At 38.3% G+C, this 20,092-nt stretch overlaps 1 pseudogene; it reads right to left on the reverse strand.

The window, feature by feature from the left end:
* Positions 1-5,778: 5,778 nt before the first annotated feature.
* Positions 5,779-18,511, reverse strand: LOC119896546 (annotated as a pseudogene).
* Between the last annotated feature and the right edge of the window lie 1,581 nt (positions 18,512-20,092).

The following is a 20,092-nucleotide window of genomic DNA, read 5'->3' on the forward strand; positions in this document are numbered from 1 at the left end:
AGGTACGGAGCCGGTCCGATTTCATCCCCCTCTGAGCCGGGAATGTTGGTGGTAACAGAGAAGGAACCATTTCTGTTGAAAAGCCACGGCTTGCAGGTCTGATTATGCCGCAAACTTCTATGAGTGAATGTGGCAAATTGGCCGTGTTGATCCCTTTCCCTCACGACTCCAATCCCCTAACACCCACCTCCTTACCTGAAATTAACATAAACAACAACCAATGAACGCTCTTAATCCCTTAGTTACACAATTTTAGATCCCCGGATACAGCGGGGGCCACTTTAAGTGCGAAACACAACAAACAAAAACGCCCGTCTGTTGCTATCTACGATCAAATAGCTACATGTATTATATGGCAAAATCCTGCTGAATACATTTACTCGCCAATGTGATGGATAAACTTTCAACATTTAGTCACCAAATGGAAAATCAACTTGCATTTGGCACTTGGCAGGTGTTAATTTCCAGTCCTGCGTTTAGGTGATGCAGAGCGGCTGAATGTTGCTGATTCACCTTTTATCTCCATCCATCTACACTGACAACTGGACCGAGACACTGAGGACTCCTGCTGCCTGCTCAGGAATGAACTGGTTAAATAGCCTCAGGCTTCCTGGGGACAGATGAACTTGATTGAACTTGATGCCATACTTTTCATTTCTTACTGATTAATTGAGGTGTACTCCAAGGGATCGTATCCATCTGTTTGAACAGCTCACTGAATGAATGTGAATGCAATGTGGTGTAAAAAGTGCTTTGAGTGGTTGTAAAGACTGAAAAGGCACTATACAGATACAGAGCATTTACATTTCCTGACTCACACAGTTGCTTGCTTGACTGGCTGATTCAACGTAATGGTTAAGGGGATTTTTTTAGGAGGGGGGTTACTATTTGTGTTTTTTCCAGGAACACATTACTTGTGACAAACTGGATCTGCCAGTTAAAGACTATAACTATTCAGACACATTCAGGTTGGCCCAATTACATCCAATTCCTAAAGCAGTTGATTTTCTCAATGACTTCAAATTTACTGACTATTTTCTACAACTACAACATGAATGTCTGAACCATATTTCATCACAATCAATCCAACAGCTGCTGAGATGATTCAACCATAAAGCCACGACGCTAGCATGGCTGAAAATAGCCATGATTCTGTAAACCTGTTCAGTGGGGCACATTGGCTACGACATCTTGAAGTTAAAGCTATCTTGGAGCAGAGCCTGTAACCATTAAAACATTAAAACCATAATTATGGGAACAGAGTATAACAAAAAACACAGAAAATGGAAAATTAAAATTTAGAAAATAGCTGAAGAAACCAAAGTCTTTGCAAGTTTGTGAGTAAAAGACAAATGCCCTGCTCTGTTGGGACAAGAAAGATCTAATCTTGTTTCACTTTTTTTTAGTAGTGATGATTTATTTGTCTAACTTTATGTAGTTGTTATTGTTTGTAATTGTAACATGTGATCTTTGTTTTTGATTAAAATGCAGTAATAAAAAGGAAATCTGCTTAAACCATGACTGAGTTTGTACTGTTTGTAGAAATTACAAAATGTTATACATTAAGTTGAAATAAATTGCCCTTCAAATCGATGAATAATCTATAACTTAAAAAGTACAGTTTGATCTTCAGGACCACCAATAATATATTTTAAAGCAATCATTGTCCTGTATTATTAACATCTGTAATCTATTTTAAATCCTTAAAGCCATGCTGTGTATAAGTTTGATTATAGCATCTGTAAAATGATTCTGATGGGTTAACATTTAGTTTTCTGAAAAATAACCCGTGATTATAAGCCAATTCCCTGCTTTTCCCCTAAATGTTCCAATCACACCTGAGAAAGAAGTTAAATAACCTCAGACAACCTTCCTGGAGTAGTGCAAATTAAACAGCTCAACAGACTTGCAAGAAGAAAATGAATCCATGGATCTCAGCAAGGTTTTATGCGATGCTGTCTGCTTCAGTTTCTAACAGCAGGTAGTGCAAAAAAATGTTCCTGATTATAAACAAACTGGAGGTCAGCATCTACTTTACATTTTCTTCTACATCTGTGACTCTAAGTTCAGTGCAAGTTTCAGTAAACACATTTTTTTTTTACGTTTACATTTATTTAAAAAGTGCAATGAGCTATCTTTTTTTTTTTATTGGAGCTCTACAAACACAATTGAATTGAATTTATTCTATTTTTTACAAGCTGCAGTGAGGAGAAAGGGCTCCTTGCTCTGTAGGTAACAGCGACCGGGCCAGCAGCACTAACCTTGAGGATAGATCGGCTCCACAGCCCAATCCCCAAGACCATCATGTAAAGACTCAGAGTAATCATCAGCACGACTGGAGAGCCCCCAAACAGGCAAGACCTGATCAACAGGAGCAATGTAATATATAACTGCATCGAATAAGAGTAGAGCTATTAGAGCTGAGGAGACATTTCCTTAATGTTATATGGATAAAAAGATAAAAGTATTCTTGCTTATTTGCATTGTCTCTTTCTAAGAAAACACCTTTAACTCATTTTAAAGCATATCTGGGGATTCTGACAGGGAAACAACTGATTTAGTTAAAACCTGACGACGAAGTATTTAAGCTTTCCAAAAGCAATTTTCTTCTTCTGTGAATTTGACAGATGTTTATAGCCTATGCAAGATGCTTTCTGTACAATCAAATTATGAACGCATTACTGGAGCAAAACAACTGAGCACCTGTGACAGTGGTTGTTGTAGAAAATGGTCACACATGTGTGTTAGTATCTTTGAAGTCAGAGAGAAAGCTGTAGAATATTTTCTAGGATTGCATTTCATTACTATACTAAAAAATGTTGTATTTTATGTAATTGTTATGTATGTAATGTAACACTGGTGCTTAGACATGAGCAGTGAATTTAGGATTGGTTATTATAGAGATACATTTTGATATAAATATAGTTTGTTATTTCATTTTAAATTTTTTGTGAGTATTTTTACAGTAAGCAGGCCATTTGTTTTCACTCTGGAATTTGGCTAGGTAATTGAAAAATGTTAAAAACCAGGTGCTGCTTTATTGAAAGCAGATTACATTTCATTCACAGTCAATGTGAGCAAGAGGAAAGGAGATATTCAACACTTTTTGGTAATAAAAAAAAATAAGTAGAAATAAATTTTTACACAAAGGAATTGGTGGGAGGAATTTCTTTAGAGACTCCATAGAGTGTGTGTATATATATATATATATATATATTATACCAAAAAAGAGCTCAGTGAAGATATCAGTGAAGATATTTTAGCAGTAACAGTACAAAGCAAGTCTGGCCTTGACTCGCAGAGAATACAATACAATGTAATAATACAGAGATTGTAGGAAAAACCATAGAGTTTGACCTCAGAGTTTTAGTGGACAAGGCCAACTGGAAGCTCCACAGAAGGTTATGACAGAAGATGGATTGGGCAACAGCTCCCACTGGTGGCAGAAAGATCCGATAAGACATGAAATATCCTGTAAATGGGAGAAACGTACCAGAAAAGCAGCTACAAAGTGGTCTGAGGGACTAACAAACTAATAAAGGAGACAAAAGAGAAAGCACAGGGAAGGACACAGAACAGTCACCCCCATACTCCCTGCAACTCCCAGTAATGAAAAAGATAGTAATAGCATAGGATTATGAGATTGAGACTGTGCCTACTTTTTTTATCTGAAAGAAACTGAGGCATAATTAAGAAGGCTGACAGAAGAACTCAGCAGAAGTTGCATGCCCAGTGAGCAGGTGCTTAGAAGAAGGCAAACCAATCACATTTGAACACAAACAGGCAGACCTGTTTCTGACCTCCCCAGAAGCATTAACCTTTTGTCAGATGTCCCTATTGGACAAAGGAAATTATGTCCAATGTGTCCAATGTTATAACATGGATGTGGAAAGACTGATGAATCTCTTGAAGGAAACCCCCTGCCTTTCAAGTGATTAACAATTCTGGCCCCAACTCCAGCATCCGCCTCAGTGTGTAGGACGAGGCCAAGGAAGACCACCATCAGGAAACAGGGTCCTCTCGATGCCAGACCCCGAGGCCCGGAATATGCACGACCTCCTGCACCTGTTACAGACCGAATGGATCACTTTCTGATAGCAAAACAAGTCATTTCGCTCGGGTTGTGACGGTCAAATACATATTGATTCAGTGTTACACCCGCCGTTTTGGCCACTAGTAAATGTTACTTCAAAGCCATTGCGAGGCTACCCAGCCGACCAATCACAGAGCTTACGGTCCACGTCGACTCGACATGTAGTTTTTTGAGGAGGTGCACGTCTGGTAGCCCCGTAACCTACGCCGTCGGTTTGACGCAGCAGTATAAATTGCACTTAACAGTGATTTCTTGACTATAGTACTTTTAACACAAAGCTTTGCCGATTCACACAGCGGCCCCAGGCCTGACCTGTTGACACTCTGACATTTGCTAAAGCATCACACACATTTACCTTCCATTGACCCCATACTCAAGAGGCTGGAGGCCCCTAGTGAGATTAGTTACACGGCAGTGTTTTAAAGATGGTTCTCATGAAATTCCCATTACAAAACTCTGGAAGCCTTAATTTTGACCACAGATGAGCTGATATGTTACAGAAGGTTCTCCCACTGCTAAGGTCCCAACATGATACAGATGTAGGCCAGCCCAACCAGTTATCACAGTGTAAAAGCTCGCTATAGATTTATCTAGATACCAGAATACCCATTGAAGCCTGAAGCTGAAAATGGGGTAGAGCACCTTGTGTTGCTGCTCTTGTGTTTAATCTCATGTTTAATGTGTTAGCAAAGTTGTGGAGTAGTGCACAATTTGCCAGAGATGTAACCGCTAGCTAAAAATCTTGAGTTGATGTAAGCAAACTTGGCATTTTGGTCCCATCCCTAAAGTCTACGTTTGACACATTAGGACAGGTGGATCTAATAAACTAGCAACTGAGTGTATGTAGCTTCTACATTCATGCCTTGTAAGTTCAACTGTATAAATGCAGGCTTTGTAATAATAATAATAATAATCTATATTTGTAGAGCACTTTTCAAAAACAAGTCACAAAGTGCTTTAACAAGTGTAAAGACAATAATAACCAAAAAACAATAATACAAAAAACAATACAAGATAAAAGCATGAAAACATTGAAAAGACTAAAATACAGATAAATATAAAATTAGTAAAATCCAATAAAATAAAAGAGATAAAATAAAGTCAAATAAGATCGGGAAAGGCTCTCCTATAAAAGTGTGTTTTAAGAAGAGACTTAAAAGAGTTCACTGACTCAGCCGACCTGATTTCCTCGGGCAGGCTGTTCCAGAGCCTCGGGGCCCTGACAGCAAACGCTCTGTCCCCTTTAGTTTTCAGTCGAGACTCTGGAACAGACAACAGACCTCTGCCCGAGGATCTCAAGGTACGTGCTGGTGCGTATGGGACTAAAAGGTCAGAAATATAATAAGGCGAGAGGCCATGAAGAGCTTTAAAAGTGATCAATAGAATTTTAAAGTCAATTCTAAAACATACTGGGAGCCAGTGTAATGAAGCTAAAATAGGAGTAATGTGGTCATATTTCTTTGTTCTGGTTAAAAGCCTGGCAGCCGAGTTCTGGACAGTCTGGAGTCATGTAATAGGGAAACAGCGCGCACACACACACACACACACACACACACACACACACTTTTTTGTGTCTTTAATTTTGTTGATATTAACCAGAACATCTAAGGATGTGCTGCTTTTCAGAAATAAAACTGAGAGCAGAGGAACACAAATGTGCTCCAAGCATAAAAGACAGACAGGAAGGATTTTCACTCAATTTAAAAACAAAAGGTCTTTCAAACCAAATAATTATTAATGTAAAGTACAGCTTCATTGTTTTTAGAGCAAATTCCACATGCTAAGTTCAGATAGAAATGTACAATATGGTACAGTAGTGCTAATAATATGAGGTAGATGATGGACAGATAGTTGTTCTTCACTGTTCACTGTTCAATCACTGTTCCTCAGACCTCTAAAATATCCTTCTTCAAGTTTTTTTTAAAATCCATTTGTGCAATCATAATTGTATCATGTGCATAATATCTGGATCCATTTTTTTGCAGCAACGTAATAATTCCATTCAAGACTCATTCATCAAAATAATCAGCAGTTAGTAAAAATTTTACATATTTTATCATTGTATCAAATACAAAAAAAAAAACGGTGCAGATATCTTTATAGTTTCAAATACCACGACCTGCTGGAATACTGCTTACTACATATACATACATTTGTTCAGTGCTGCTTCAACAATTCATTTGCATTAATTTTACACCCTTCATTTTAGACTGAAAACACATTGTGTCCAGAATCTCTAGCCGTCACCAACAGAGGCAGAATCAAGTCATAGAGTAGTTAGCGCAGCTTTAAGCCTACACTAGCTCTCTAATTTAAGGTTGTTGACATTAATTTGTGCTCGTCATATCTATGACAAGAGGTGGAGACACACAGATAAGATACAGAGTTGGAAGAAGAACAAAGTGGAGTGAGCAGGAGCGCCCCCGCTGGTGGTGAGAGTATTGTTGGCAGCTGTGCTGTTATTGCTGGTGGAGGCTGGAGATAAGAACGTCCCCACTGTCTGAGCCAGGAAGGTCTGAAAGTGGCTCACTTTGGTGAAGACCATCACTGGATCTGCTCGTGTTTGACTGGTGCTGTTGTTTTCAACTGATAACACTGCTGCCTCGAACCAAGAGCCGCCCTGCTTACACATCACTGGACCGCCAGCATCACCCTGAACAAACAAGAAAAACAGATATGTTCAATGTATGTATGTATAAGTCCAACATTATGTGAAACTACAGAAAATAATGTTGTTTTTTTCTTAGTTTCACCAAATGTGTTATAACCCTGAAAGGATAAATTAAAGAGGTGGTATTATGTTCATTTTCAGGTTCAAAATCCTATTAGGAGGTTGTACCAGAACAGGTTTATGTGGTTTAATTTTCAAAAAACACCATATTTTTGTCATACTGCAAATTGCTGCAGCTCCTCTTTTCACCCTGTGTTGAAGGCTTCGTTTTAGCTATGGAGTGATACATCTCGTCTCTAAATGATCTTTGTTGGGAGTTGCACATGCGCTGTTCCTAGTTAAGGACTACTAGCCAATCAGAAGCAGAGAAGGGCGGGTCAGCGAAAAGACAATAAACAGCTTCGATTCAGCTGTAGGCTACATGTTGCCGACCAGCTTGGCAACATGGACTGGAGCGAGAGTTTCAGAGTGGTGAGTTATTAATCTGTAACAAAAGTATCTTTCATCCATAAAGTTTTAACTGAGCTCTGTCTCTACATCACAGGAACAACTTTATGTCCACTGACTGCTGGAGGGTAGCTGGTGTTTGGAAGGGAGATGAGAGGTGTGTGCTGCAGCTCAGTGTTTTTCCACCGTTTTTGAGTGCGTGTCTCGGTGAGCATTATGACCCCTTTTTTCTTGTGACATCACAAGAAAGGGAAGTAAAGGCTGTTTTCAGTCAGTTCAGAGCAGAGTTTTCTAAGGGAGATGGGAACTCCCTTTGCGGTGGACTTTTCACTTTGCAAACCTATTACATGCACAAAAAAGATATATAACTCAATACAGGAGAGGGAAAGAGCCAAAAAGCATAATACCACCTCTTTAAGTGACATGTTTTTTAACCTTGGTACTAGCGTTCACCTGATGAGAGGTTTGATACCGCTCCAATGTTTGGTGAATTTAAAGGATAATTTAACATCTGGCCCAGAGACACCAGTTTGCCAATTGCCAATTACCTCAGCTACAACTGGCACATGTACAGTGTACAGAAACAGCTAGTCTGTGTGTGTGTATGTAAATATATATTTATGATTGTACTACTAAACAGAGGTTGTTTTAGAGATTGTTTTCTCAACAGTTGTTTTCAAGGTTAAGAATAAACCCAAGTTTAAAGGATCCACAAACACCTTGATAAAAAAGAAAGATACATGAAAGTATAATAATCTCCAGCTCTCATTACTCACCTGCCCCAGTGTGAAAGAGCTCGTACAAATGCTGTCAAATCGTTGAAGCATTTCCACAGTTTACCACCGAGGTCTGGAACTCCTGCAGAACTTGTTCAACTAAAGTTGGAAAAATGAGGACAATGAGAAAATGATTTCAAGTGAAACATGTGAATCCAGCCCAGAGTGCAGGAATCTAAACTTAAGGGGCATACTACTTTTAATAATTTGTTTGTGCCAAAAATAATAAGCAATGACCTAAATGTTTAATCTAAAGAGGTGAAATGATGCAGAGTTAGCATTACTGTGTCAAACTGTGTTATGGACTCACCCCCTCCTTGCCCGGCGCTCCAGCCAGCAGCCCAGCACGTCGAGCCCACAGTGAAGGTTTGTCCGTTGTCCAGGCAGATGGGCTGGATGTGGTTGGACAGGGTGGGTCTGGTTGCCAGACGCAGCACTGCTACATTAGACCCAGTGATGTTGCTTAGAGTGATATTTGTCACAGCCAGTGTCACCTCAAAGGGGTTGGATCCATTCTGTTTCAAACGACCCAAAACGACAGTCCATTCAGACGCTATGGGTGAACTGTGGGAGATAAAATGAACTGAATAAGGACTGAGGAGAAATCATAACTTTAAAATCTCTGGTTGGTTTAAAACAAGGACTGAACATTTACAGATTCAGCTTCTTAGACTGTTTCTCATTAACAATCAATCTGTTGTGCAGACTCAAACCAACAACATTAGTCTCTCAACAATGTCTGACTTCCTGTCTGTGGCGGTGTTTCCGTCAACATTTTTTATTCACATTTTGAAGTATCGCATAAGAAAAGACTGATGGAAATGGCAAAATTTGAAAAAACTGTTTTTTGTCGTTTTCATAAAATGTGAATTCGCTAAATGGGAGATGGAAACAAACACTTAATTTTCTGCATTGTGAAGACATTTTCTGCACCAATTTATGGTGGAAATGTTGAAAGGGAAACACAAAATTAAGGTGGCAGGTGACAATTCAAACTATAAAAACATATAATAAATATAATGCAGTAATCATTAGCTTGTCTTTTTTAGATTAAGCTACTTTTTTGGACAATGCACATTTGTTTCTTCTATTTGCACACTGCATTGTATGATTGTATTGATGTACTGTATGATCAGTTTTATTTGTTACTTAATATTTCTTGTTGCAGGCTATTTTTAACAAATGCTTTCAAAAAGTGGTGGTGACATGTCCCCAGCCTCTCCAGTGTAAATGACACCTATGCGTTAAACTGATCATTCGTGAGTGTTCTGTCCAAATAGACGACACTAAAATGTAGTAAGCTAGTAAGGAGTTAGACTAAACAAGTCACTGAAATGCACGGAAGACTCTGAAGAAGCAGGGGAGAAAAGCCTGCACATCCAGCTGATCTAAACAATCGCATAATTCTGAAAGCAGCCAGTGAGTAAAATCAGCTGATGAAATGTATGAATGAAAGCGCTGCTGCAAATAGTTGGATTGATATGATTGATCGTGTGATGTGAATCCAAATAAAAATGTATGGAGTAGCGTTAAAGGATATCAGAAGATGAAATAAACGGAAAGCCGAAAACAGAGCGTTGTTAATGAGTCTGTGGCAGCCAGTGCTATCCTGTTTGCTGTTGCATGCTGGGGCAGCAGGCTGAGGTAATAGCGGATACCAACAGACAAACTGATCTGCAAGGCCAGTGACGTTGTGGAAGTGAATCTGGACTCTCTTTCAGGGGTGTCAGAGAGGAGGATGATGTCTAAGCTACATATCATCTTGGACAATGTCTCCCACTCACTCCATTACGTGCTGCTCAAACACAGGAGCACTTTCAGTGCAAGAAAGGAGGAAGTCATTCCTGCCTGCTGCCTGCATACTCTTTAACTCCTCCCTCTAGGTGTCTGACACACAGTTAGTTATTATTATACTGGACATTATAGTGCAACACTTCACATTCTGTGCAACATTATCTCTTTTAATACTTAATGTGTAATATTTTCTGTTTCTATTTATTCACTACATCATTCATTCATTCATCATTACAATTCTGTTAATAATGTAAATATTGTACTATATATATATATATATATATATATATATATATATATATATATATATATATATACATACACCTTTATATTTTTCCATATCTTTATATTTTTTCTTTATATTTTATATTTATATATTTCTTTACTTACCAAATTTCTAGCATTTTTCTATTTCTTTTTGCCTTGATGTGCAATATGTGCAACTGTATCACATGAATTTCCCCTCAGAGATCAATAATGCATTTCTGATTATGATTTTGATCAGCCTCAGCTGTAGGCTACTTCTTGTTTAGTGCTACTTGGCAAATGCTACTTTGCTAACATGCTATACTAAAATGGTGAACATAGTAAACATTATGCCTGCTAAACATCAACATGTTATATCATTGGGCACAGCTGTGTAGTACAGCCTCACAGAGCTGCTGTAGATTCTTGTCTCTGACTCAAACATTAAACAGACTTCATGCCATCCAGGACATCACTCCAGGTTTCTCACCTTGAGAAGCAGTTGGCGTCGCTCAACACAAAGTCCAAAGCCACCAGAGTCCCGCCACACACATGACTTCCATTGTTTCGTAGGCTCGCCATCCATGGCCAAACACCAGCTGTCGCCAACGTGCTTCCTCCCAGAATACGTGAATTCAGAGGGGCTTGACCACAGACCACAGCTGGAGAGAAAAGCAGATCATGAAAGTTTTTTTATTTTAAATGTAAAGCCTTATGATCTCAGACCAGATACTGTCGATCCACCATCACAACATCACATAGTTTAGTTAAACTTTTTTTAAACCCACAGAATTTAAAATTTATACTGGAAAGAACTGGCTGACATTTGGACAAAATTAAACACAAAACATCTGGGATATTTCAGCTAGAGGGAATAGCGAAGTCGTAAAATATATGGAGTTGTTAGCTGATACAGAATATATATTTTAACTGTTATATTGTGTGGAAGAAAAATCATATTGTTAAGCTTTCCAAAGAGGAATGTAGGGTTAAAAATCAATGTTTACAAACTCTGGGCATGGCAGGCACTTACGTGGGGCTGTGGTTGTTGGAGCGAGAGTTGTTGAAGCGAGAGTTGTTGAAGCGAGAGTTGTTGGAGTGAGAGTTGTTGGCAGGCCAGGACAAGTGGCGTTGAGGTCACCGTCAGTCCCAGTGGACGTGAAGGTGATGAAGCCTGGCTGGTTGCTGGTGATCTGGCTGTTGATCCAGGACTGATACTGGGACACTCTTGTGTAGACTCCTGGGAAATTAGGCAGGGCACATCCTATTCCAAAACTGACGACTCCCTCCTGGATCCAGCGACCGCCCTGCTTGCTCACCATCGGACCTCCTGAATCCCCCTTTAAAGAGACAAACATTTAGCAGAAGGAATCTTTGCAGAAGGTCAAATCTGACACAAACACCCAGGTAAAAATGATCACCTGACAGGAGTCCTTTCCTCCAGCACTTAACCCGGCGCACATCATGTTGCTTGTGATTGAGCCCACTCCATAGTTACAGTTACACTGTCTGTTCCCCACAACCGGCACCTGCACCTCCATCAGGTTTCCCGGGGAAGGAAGGGGCACTGAAGAGACACAAATTCAGTTTAGTAAACAACATAAGTGGTGAAATGTAGTTTAAAATGGTTTTACACAAAACTGTATAATTACTACATCAGTTGGTCTGCGGCACACCTCAATGCCTGCGCTCACAAGGCCGATTTAAGTAAAAACTGTCTCCAGGCACATTTGCAGGCAGCTTTGTCAGTGTGGCTGCTGTGGAGCGATGTAAGCAGCAGAATCTCTGATCTATCACATTGTTGTTACTTCTTAAATAGTTATACTGTAGGAATAATGCAGCTGAATGACGTAACTTCTGACAAACTGTACCCCGCAGTCCCTTAAACACCAGCCACGCTCTGAAGAACCCAATGTATGTTTCATTCATCAATAAAAAATCCATCCAAAATGATGTTGGCATTAGATATCGGCCATTGGTCACTGAAAAACCCGTATCGATCAACCACTAGCAGTAACTCTACAAACTAGTGTAGAAATGCACCAACAAAGGCAGTGAAGAAGAAAAATGCTAGCAACCAAACATGGATGTAAACAATACATCGTTTAAAATATTTAGAAATCTGCTTTGTTTTATGATGAAGAATACACATTTAACAGTTTTGCTAGAACTAAAGGATACACACAATGGGATTTGGTGAGAAACTCTTCATGTAAATCAAACTTTTCTAGAAAACTCCACAGTTTAACGACCTTTCCAATGGCGCTATCATCAGAACAAAATGCTTACTGCGAAAGCTCCAAGAAACAATCAATTATCTTTATGTTGTTTGTTCTGTCCAACACTTTTATGTTGTAGGGTGAAATATAAAATATACAAAATGTGTGATAAAAGTATCCCTACATACAGTTAGTTTCAGGAAGGTTTGGTTGCCCTGCTGGGTAAAAGAGCATATACTGTACATTTTTGCATAAAAATATTTGAGAAAACACAGTTGTTGCCATTGTAGTCAATGTATCCAGGTGCTTTCTGACCAGAGGTGAAAAGTAATGAATTACAATTACTCACATTACTGTAATTGAGTAGTTTTTTAAATCAGTAATTTTACTTTTCCTTCAGTATGTTTTGTTTAAATTATTGTAATTCACATCCGTTATTGTGTAAAAAAAAAAAAAAACAAGTGCAAGGAAAAACCTCTTTTTGTAAGTGAGATCAGCGCTGACCGCTCTCATTCATCAAAAATGCGGCCACACAATAAGAAAACCATCATTTTCAACAGCTTTCTAACAGCGGAGCAGTTTGAAATATTGCAGTGAGTAATGCAACAGTCAGGAGCAGACACAGTGAGCTGTGAGATAAAGAGCTGCAGGCGACAGTGGTATCAAAAGGCATCTGCTGTTACCACCAGTAACTACAGGTGTGTCGTGCACAATAATCAATAATGGCACAGCTGCATAGCCTCAAAACCGGTTGATTAATATATCATGCCTATCAAAGTTACATTTACAGATTTTAACCATCACTCCTTGTGAACTGCCTCCTTTGCTGCAGTCTGAGAGCATTTTCCAGTTGGGCAGGCCTATGTCGTCTATTTAGATTTATCATTATAGATTTAGGCCTACCATGTTTTTAGGAGTCTGTTCTCACTGATATAAGCTAATAAAATTTTGCGAAAGTTGAAAATACTAAACAGTAATACCCCACGGTGTATGCTTAGAAACATTTGTGCCCTTGAACAAATGTAGTTGAGGACCCCTGATGTAGGTCACTTAAATAATAGCCTACTTCCACTGGTGGTTAAAAATAAGTTTTCATAGTTTGGTAAGATGCTTTGATCCAAATATCCAAAAATCGCAGCATGACAATTGGCATTAGCAACTTGCTGGTAACTAGTTATTTATTATACAAACGCTTATGATATCCCATTAAAATTACCACCAGTTTGAATGTAAATAGGGATATGACTTCATATACAGTCCAATGCCGCCGCCGGAGTCTAATCTGTCCCGCCGCAGTTTCTTAATGAAGTGAAAACATTCTCAGACTTCTCATTATAACATTAAATGTCACTGTTTCTGTCAAATACACTAAAGTGTCTGTCAAACACACTAAAATTGAAAGCACCACATGGCTTTTCCCCTTGTCAAATTGTAAAAGAGTGGCAATTTAATTAAATAAGTAAAACAAGTATAAGATATTAAATCAATATAAATAAGTTTAGGAGGTTTAAAAAGTAAGTAACATTAAATGAGCTACTTTACACTTTTACTTGAGTAGATTTTTATACCAGTAACTTTACTTTTACTTTAGTAAAAGTTCATCAAAGTAACTGTTTTCAAAGTAACTTTTTACATAAGTAGAATATTTTTTTACGCTTTCCACCTCTGTTTCTGACCCACCTCCAGTTGCAATGGTGCCCCAGCCGGTGACCCAGGAGACAGTCCCCTTGTAGAAGGTGCTGCCTGGGGCTGCCAGACAGACGGGCTGGATGTAGGTGGTGAAAGTCACCGGAGAGGAGAGCTTCAGGAGGCAGATGTCGTTGTCTTTAGTGATGGAGTTATAGTTGGGATGAATGATGATCTGTGATACTGTCCGAGTCACTTTATTGGGGTTTGATCCCTGTAGACTCTGGAGACCCAGAGACACAACCAGAGTGCTCGTGCTTACGCCTGAACTGAGGTAATCAGAAGAGAAACAAAACAGTGCAAAGACATGAAAAGCAGAACTGTAGTCAAGAGCACTTTAGCAGACACTAAGTTAATTTTATGAACACATCTAGTCTAACTTGTATGAAGCTGTGGCAACAGGGAGATAGCATCCCCACAGGTCAGTAATTTGTGTCCTACAGTATGACCTCAGAAATTTTTCCCTCCGATAAATAATTTCCCCTTTGGTCACACATACAGTCCATGTTCTATGTCTGTGTTGCCATGGAGACCTCCAGAAAACTACAAACAACAAAAAACAGAACATTCTGCCAGTGTACATGTCAAAGATAATAAAGCCAAAATGTGCGGTCTAACCCTGTATCTCACTCCAGAGGGAAAGGGAACAAATACAAATGTAATAATTATATTACAATTCTTCTTTTAATTGGATGGCACGATTCATTAATGGACACAACTTGTTAGGTTGAAGGCAGTCTCTGAACCCATCGGCAATTGTCTAACTACAATGTAGCCTCTAGGGGTTACATTATTTTATTTCCCACCATATTTTCAACAACTCTGCCTCTGATTGGTAATTAATGTTTAACTGTAAATCATCTCGAGTCCCCTCAAATTTATCCGCCCCCCCCCACCACCTACTTCAGTGCTTACCTTGCGAAGCAGTGAGCAGCAGTCAGCACCCATTCATTGTTAATGAGGGATCCTCCACAGAAGTGGAACCCAGAGTCTTGCAGACTGGCCTGCCAGGGCCAGCTGCCTGCAGAGGCCACCTGTCCTCCAACAATCTTAGTGTTGAGCGCAGGCTGACCACACACTGAGGACAGAGACAATAAAGACACAGAGTGAGAAATGCAGGGTTGGCAGCCAATTCTAACAATAATGAAACTATAAAAAAAAAATGTCCCAAATGACAGACGGACAGCAAGTAAAAAAGTGAGCATAGAAACTTTGACTTACCATCTAGTTGTGAGTGAGACTCTAAAAATAGAAAACAAACAAAAAACACTTCTGAAACAACAACTTTGTATTTATATTCACTGATAAGTCTCATGCTATATTGACACGTGATATTTACATGGGAGGAAATTTGTGATCATCTGTAACATTATATATATAAATATATTTTAATTTATTTATTTGACAGGGACTTTGCACAACAAATATGTTACACAAACAGAGATAGCTTCAAGCTAATTTTCATCTGTAGTCCCTGAGCAGAGGGAATTACTAAACTGATTCAAACACAAAGAGTTTTGATAATTGACACGCTTTTAGCCCTGTCCCCTCTCAGCTAACAGACAGGGAAATGATTTTCCAGTTACAGAAAAGGAGTTTGCAGAGCCCATTTCCCACAAGTGATTTCCAATGTCTTGTTTTGTCTGACGATCAATCCAAAATCCAAATATATACAGTTTTCTATAATAGAAGGCAAAAAAAACAAGAAATATTTACAGCTGGGGGGCTGAAAGCATCGAATGTTTGCATTTTGCTTTTAAAATTAATTCAAATGATTATCCGATCAAGCTGATGACTTCCCAACGCTGTAACCTTCGACATACAAGATATAAAAGATTCTAGAAACAAGTCATAGACAAATGTGTTTTTGTGTTTTCACTCAGATTTCCTTAAAATCAAAAATCAAAAAATTACCTTTGATTATACTAAAATTAAGTGAGAAGGCTCTGACACATGTTTTGCTTCTAGCTAAATAAAACATCCATACATTTAAATTTACTAAACTTAGTAACTGAGGCAAACTTTTATTTTGTGTATCCATGAATTTCAAAAATGTCAAGAACTTTGTGGATCATCATTTCTTCTTCTTTGACCAGAAGCTGTCTGACTATTTAAATGGACACTCAACCGTTTTAGTATATTTAGGTGCTGCCATAAAGTTGGGGGACTCACAAGAAACACATTAAGAATATAATGATGAATACTGAAGAAACAGAATGGAGATATCTTTTAGTCTTTTGTGTGGGTCAAACTCCAAAGACACTGGATCCTACATTTCCCATAATGCAACTCTTTCACCAGAATCAGCAGCCATGTCTTTAAAAATCTCTTTTTACTTTGGGTTAAATCATTTTGGTAAACGTTAAGATTCATCAGAATTACTTTAATCGAAAAAAATCACCCTGACTGAGTCCTAATGTTCCACAATTTCGACCACTAACAAAAGCTTTTGCTGAGACATGGAGGACGGCTCACTGCAATCAGGGACAAAACAAGGTCTGCATGTTAGAGGTTAGGGGTTACAGGTTAGAGGTGCTATAAGAAGAAGTGGTCTCAGAAGAGATGAGTTTTGAAGGGACGCCCCTGCTCTGATGGCGTGTTAGCTCGTTCCACCATCGTGGTGTCACAGCTGGGACTGAGATTGCACGGTAGTACATACTCCATATGAACTGCCTTTATTTAACACCTCTTTAGATTAAGAAATTAAAATAAATATAGTGTGTTGTTACAGATAATACCTTTTTTAACCTGTGACCCTTTACAAAAATCTGTATCTAGTTATTTCTCCTTGTCACGTTTCAGAGTTCCACCAGACATTTCCTCTCTAAACTTCTCACATTGTTAAATTTGAATTACTGTTTGAGGCCGAAAGAGGTCAAATGATCCACTAACCAGAAAAGTCCAAAAACTGAAAACAGTTTTGTTTATCAGACCGGACCTGACTGAGTCCTAATGTTCCACTATTTTGACCAGTAACAAAAGCATTTGCTGAGACATGGAGGACGGCTCACTGCAATCAGGGACAAAACAACGAGGTTTGGCTTCATGTTAACCCGAAACATTTCTGCTGTAAACATTTCTGTGAGTCTGTAAATCTGTAATCACACTGTGTTGGTGCAGTGACCTCAAACTGGTTAAAGTTGCTGTGATCTATCAGGTTCCACAAATATTTCTTAATTTGCATGCTTACTCTTACTTCAAGGACAGACTGAAGAGAATAAGAAGGTTTTATTAAGGATCAAACTACACAACATCCCGTGCACATGTGACCTTCATGTTCAATTTATTTTTCTAAGGTGGCTTTAATTTGCTAAATTAATGGATTCTGTTTCTTGGATTGACTGAATGCGTTTTTTCACATGAAGTTAGTTTCTGCAAACCACATATTCCATAAACTTCTCTGAACTTAGTTAAAGGAGGCATAAAAGGGGAAGAAGAAAACATTCATGTTAAATCATTTTACATTTAGCTCTGGATCAACTTAAAACAAAATTAATATTTATTAAAGCACGTTCTGCAAATGGAAGACTTTTTTCGCTTCGTGCCATCTTGTCAGTCACGATAACAAATTGCAGGTGTGACATAGATCGTATAGATAAAGCTTCATAAATGTTATTGTGGGGTGAAACTAAATCAGAATCACACAGTCTTGCAATAAATACAGAAACTCAAAAGAGCTCCCATGAAGTTCAGAAGACTAAAAAGGGAGGTTATGACTATGTTTTTTATAGTGTACAGAAGTCTTTATGAAGTGACCGATACAATTAGCTGAGGTTGTGCTGATTCTAGGTGTGTTGAAACTTGATGACGCTGTAAAGAAATTATACTTTATTATAGTTTTAATAAATTATACTTATACTAAATTATACTACAGGCAAAACAAAAAAGAAGGCAAAAATGGAAAAGGTCTCTGAGGCTAAATGCAAACAGTCATTGACAGGAAAGATAGCTTTTATTTCACTCAGCTGTTTCCTGAATTCCTTTATAATGATTATCTGCCATGATTAGAAAATAGTTACAGTTCTTTATTATCCAATGTCACACTTACAGTGAAGCATTTTTTGGCAATGTCCTGAATGTAAGTCATTTCACTGTTAGGCAAAGTTGTAAATTAGGCTTAATGTTTTTATTCTGTAGTTACTGCTCACTTTAAAGATTGATTTCTTTATAAACATTCAAGTAATCTAGTTGGATGTTTTTGCCATTTAAAAATTCCCCCCCAAAACTTAATGAGTGGCACAATGACTTTTAGAGACTCTCCTAATTATGATGATTTGATTTAGTGGGACAGGATCCACCGAGCACTTCGGTTTACTATGTTTTATTGCTACAGATTGTGATACTTTTTCCTCTTAAAAACTACTCTTACTTAATTAAAAGATTCTACTTCCTCCTCATACAGCGATCATTGGATCTTAAACATGATTAACTCAGGTGTGTGCAGAGAGGAGGGTTCTTACCTTGTGTCAGGAGAGTCAGCAGAGTCACCACACAGATCACTTTGTAGAAAGCCATAACTGTATGTACATATGATCAGATCTGCACCGGCATAAATAACCTTCTTTTCCCCTCCCTGTCTCTCTCTCTCTCTCTCTCTCTCTCTCTCTCTCTCTCTCTCTCTCTCTCTCTCTCTCTCTCTCTCTCTCTCTCTCTCTCTCACTTACAACCTCCAACATAAACAAACCTGTCCAATGACACGCCCAACACCTATCACCTGTTTCACAGCATTTCATATGCAACATTTCAGCGTCTCTAAACTAAGCAGCCCACATTTAACACGACACTACTACTATATAGTACTGTGTAGTACAATATTGGGGTACTTTACTTTAGTATTTCCATTTCATGCCACTTATAGTTGTACTCCATATGTACTGCATGTATTCAACACCTGTAGTAACTACTAACTTCTTTAGTTTAGGATTAAAAAAAATACACTGTGTAATTACAGATTAAACCTTTTTATCTTGTGACCCCTTACAAAAATCTGTATCTAGTAGTAGTATGTAGTTGTTTCTCCTTGTCACGAATTCCACCAGACATTTCCTCTCTAAACGTTTCACATTGTTAAATTTGACTTACTTTTGAGGCCCAAAGAGGTCAAATTATCCACCATCAAGAAAAGTCCAAAAACTGTAAACAGATTTGTTTATCAGCACTTTGTTTTTCTTCTTTCCTCTCCCAGTAATCATCTCAGTGCCCCTCAGATTTATCTGGTGATTCTTTGGAGGGGCCCGACTCCTAGGTTTGGAACCACTGGACTAAACTAGACTGTATATAAAGTAGTTAAACTAGCGAACTGTAAAATGAACAGTATGCTGCTTTAACACTGATGCATCAGTATTAACAATCTAATGCCAGATACAATCAGATATCAGCCACAGGAGACATTTTACTGCAGAACTGGTACTTTTACTGCAGATACTGTAGGTAGATTTATTAGCATTTTGAATGACAGATTAGTACTTTTACTTCAATAGCCTGAATAATCTACACACATTTTAAACCACTACAGGAGTTCAAACAATTAAGTTAGTGCTTCAGTGCTCGTGTTTATCAATTTAAACATCAGTTAATCTTGACATGTTTTTCCAGTTTGTTGAAATACAGAGCCAACAACGAGGAATTTGGCATTGAGCTACTTTAAAGTTTCCAAGTCTCAGATTACCCCTCTAGAAAACAGAAACAAGGCTGGCAGGCTTCAACAGACCGAGATTCATGAATCTCACCTGGCAACATTCTACATCTCTGCACAGTCTGGTTGAAGTGAATGAATTTGATTCTCTGTGAATGCCGTCCAAGCTCCTCTCACCTTACAGGTGTGACACATGTATTTTTGCTTTTCTATCACAACTCATGTGTACTGTTTTAGAGATAGTATTTAGACTTATTTCCACCTTTAAGGTGGTTTTTGATTAGAAATCAACTGAAACTCGGCAACATCATGTTTGGTGTTACGTTTGTCGGATTTACACAGCTGTTGAAGGAGAACCCTCCTCTTTTCATTAAAATGCAGAATTAGTAATAGCAGTGTACTATTATATACGATTAGTACTTCACTTAAAGTATCAAAAGTAAAAGTACTCATTATTCAGAATTATCCCTTCTCTATTAAAATATACATTATATTTTTGAGTTGTTATGATTGAGGTGTTAATCT

Source organism: Micropterus salmoides, unplaced genomic scaffold (assembly GCF_014851395.1).
Source record: "Micropterus salmoides isolate LMB-PRFRI ecotype aquatic unplaced genomic scaffold, ASM1485139v1 Ms_hic_scaffold_10, whole genome shotgun sequence".
NCBI classification, from domain to species: Eukaryota; Metazoa; Chordata; class Actinopteri; order Centrarchiformes; family Centrarchidae; genus Micropterus; species Micropterus salmoides.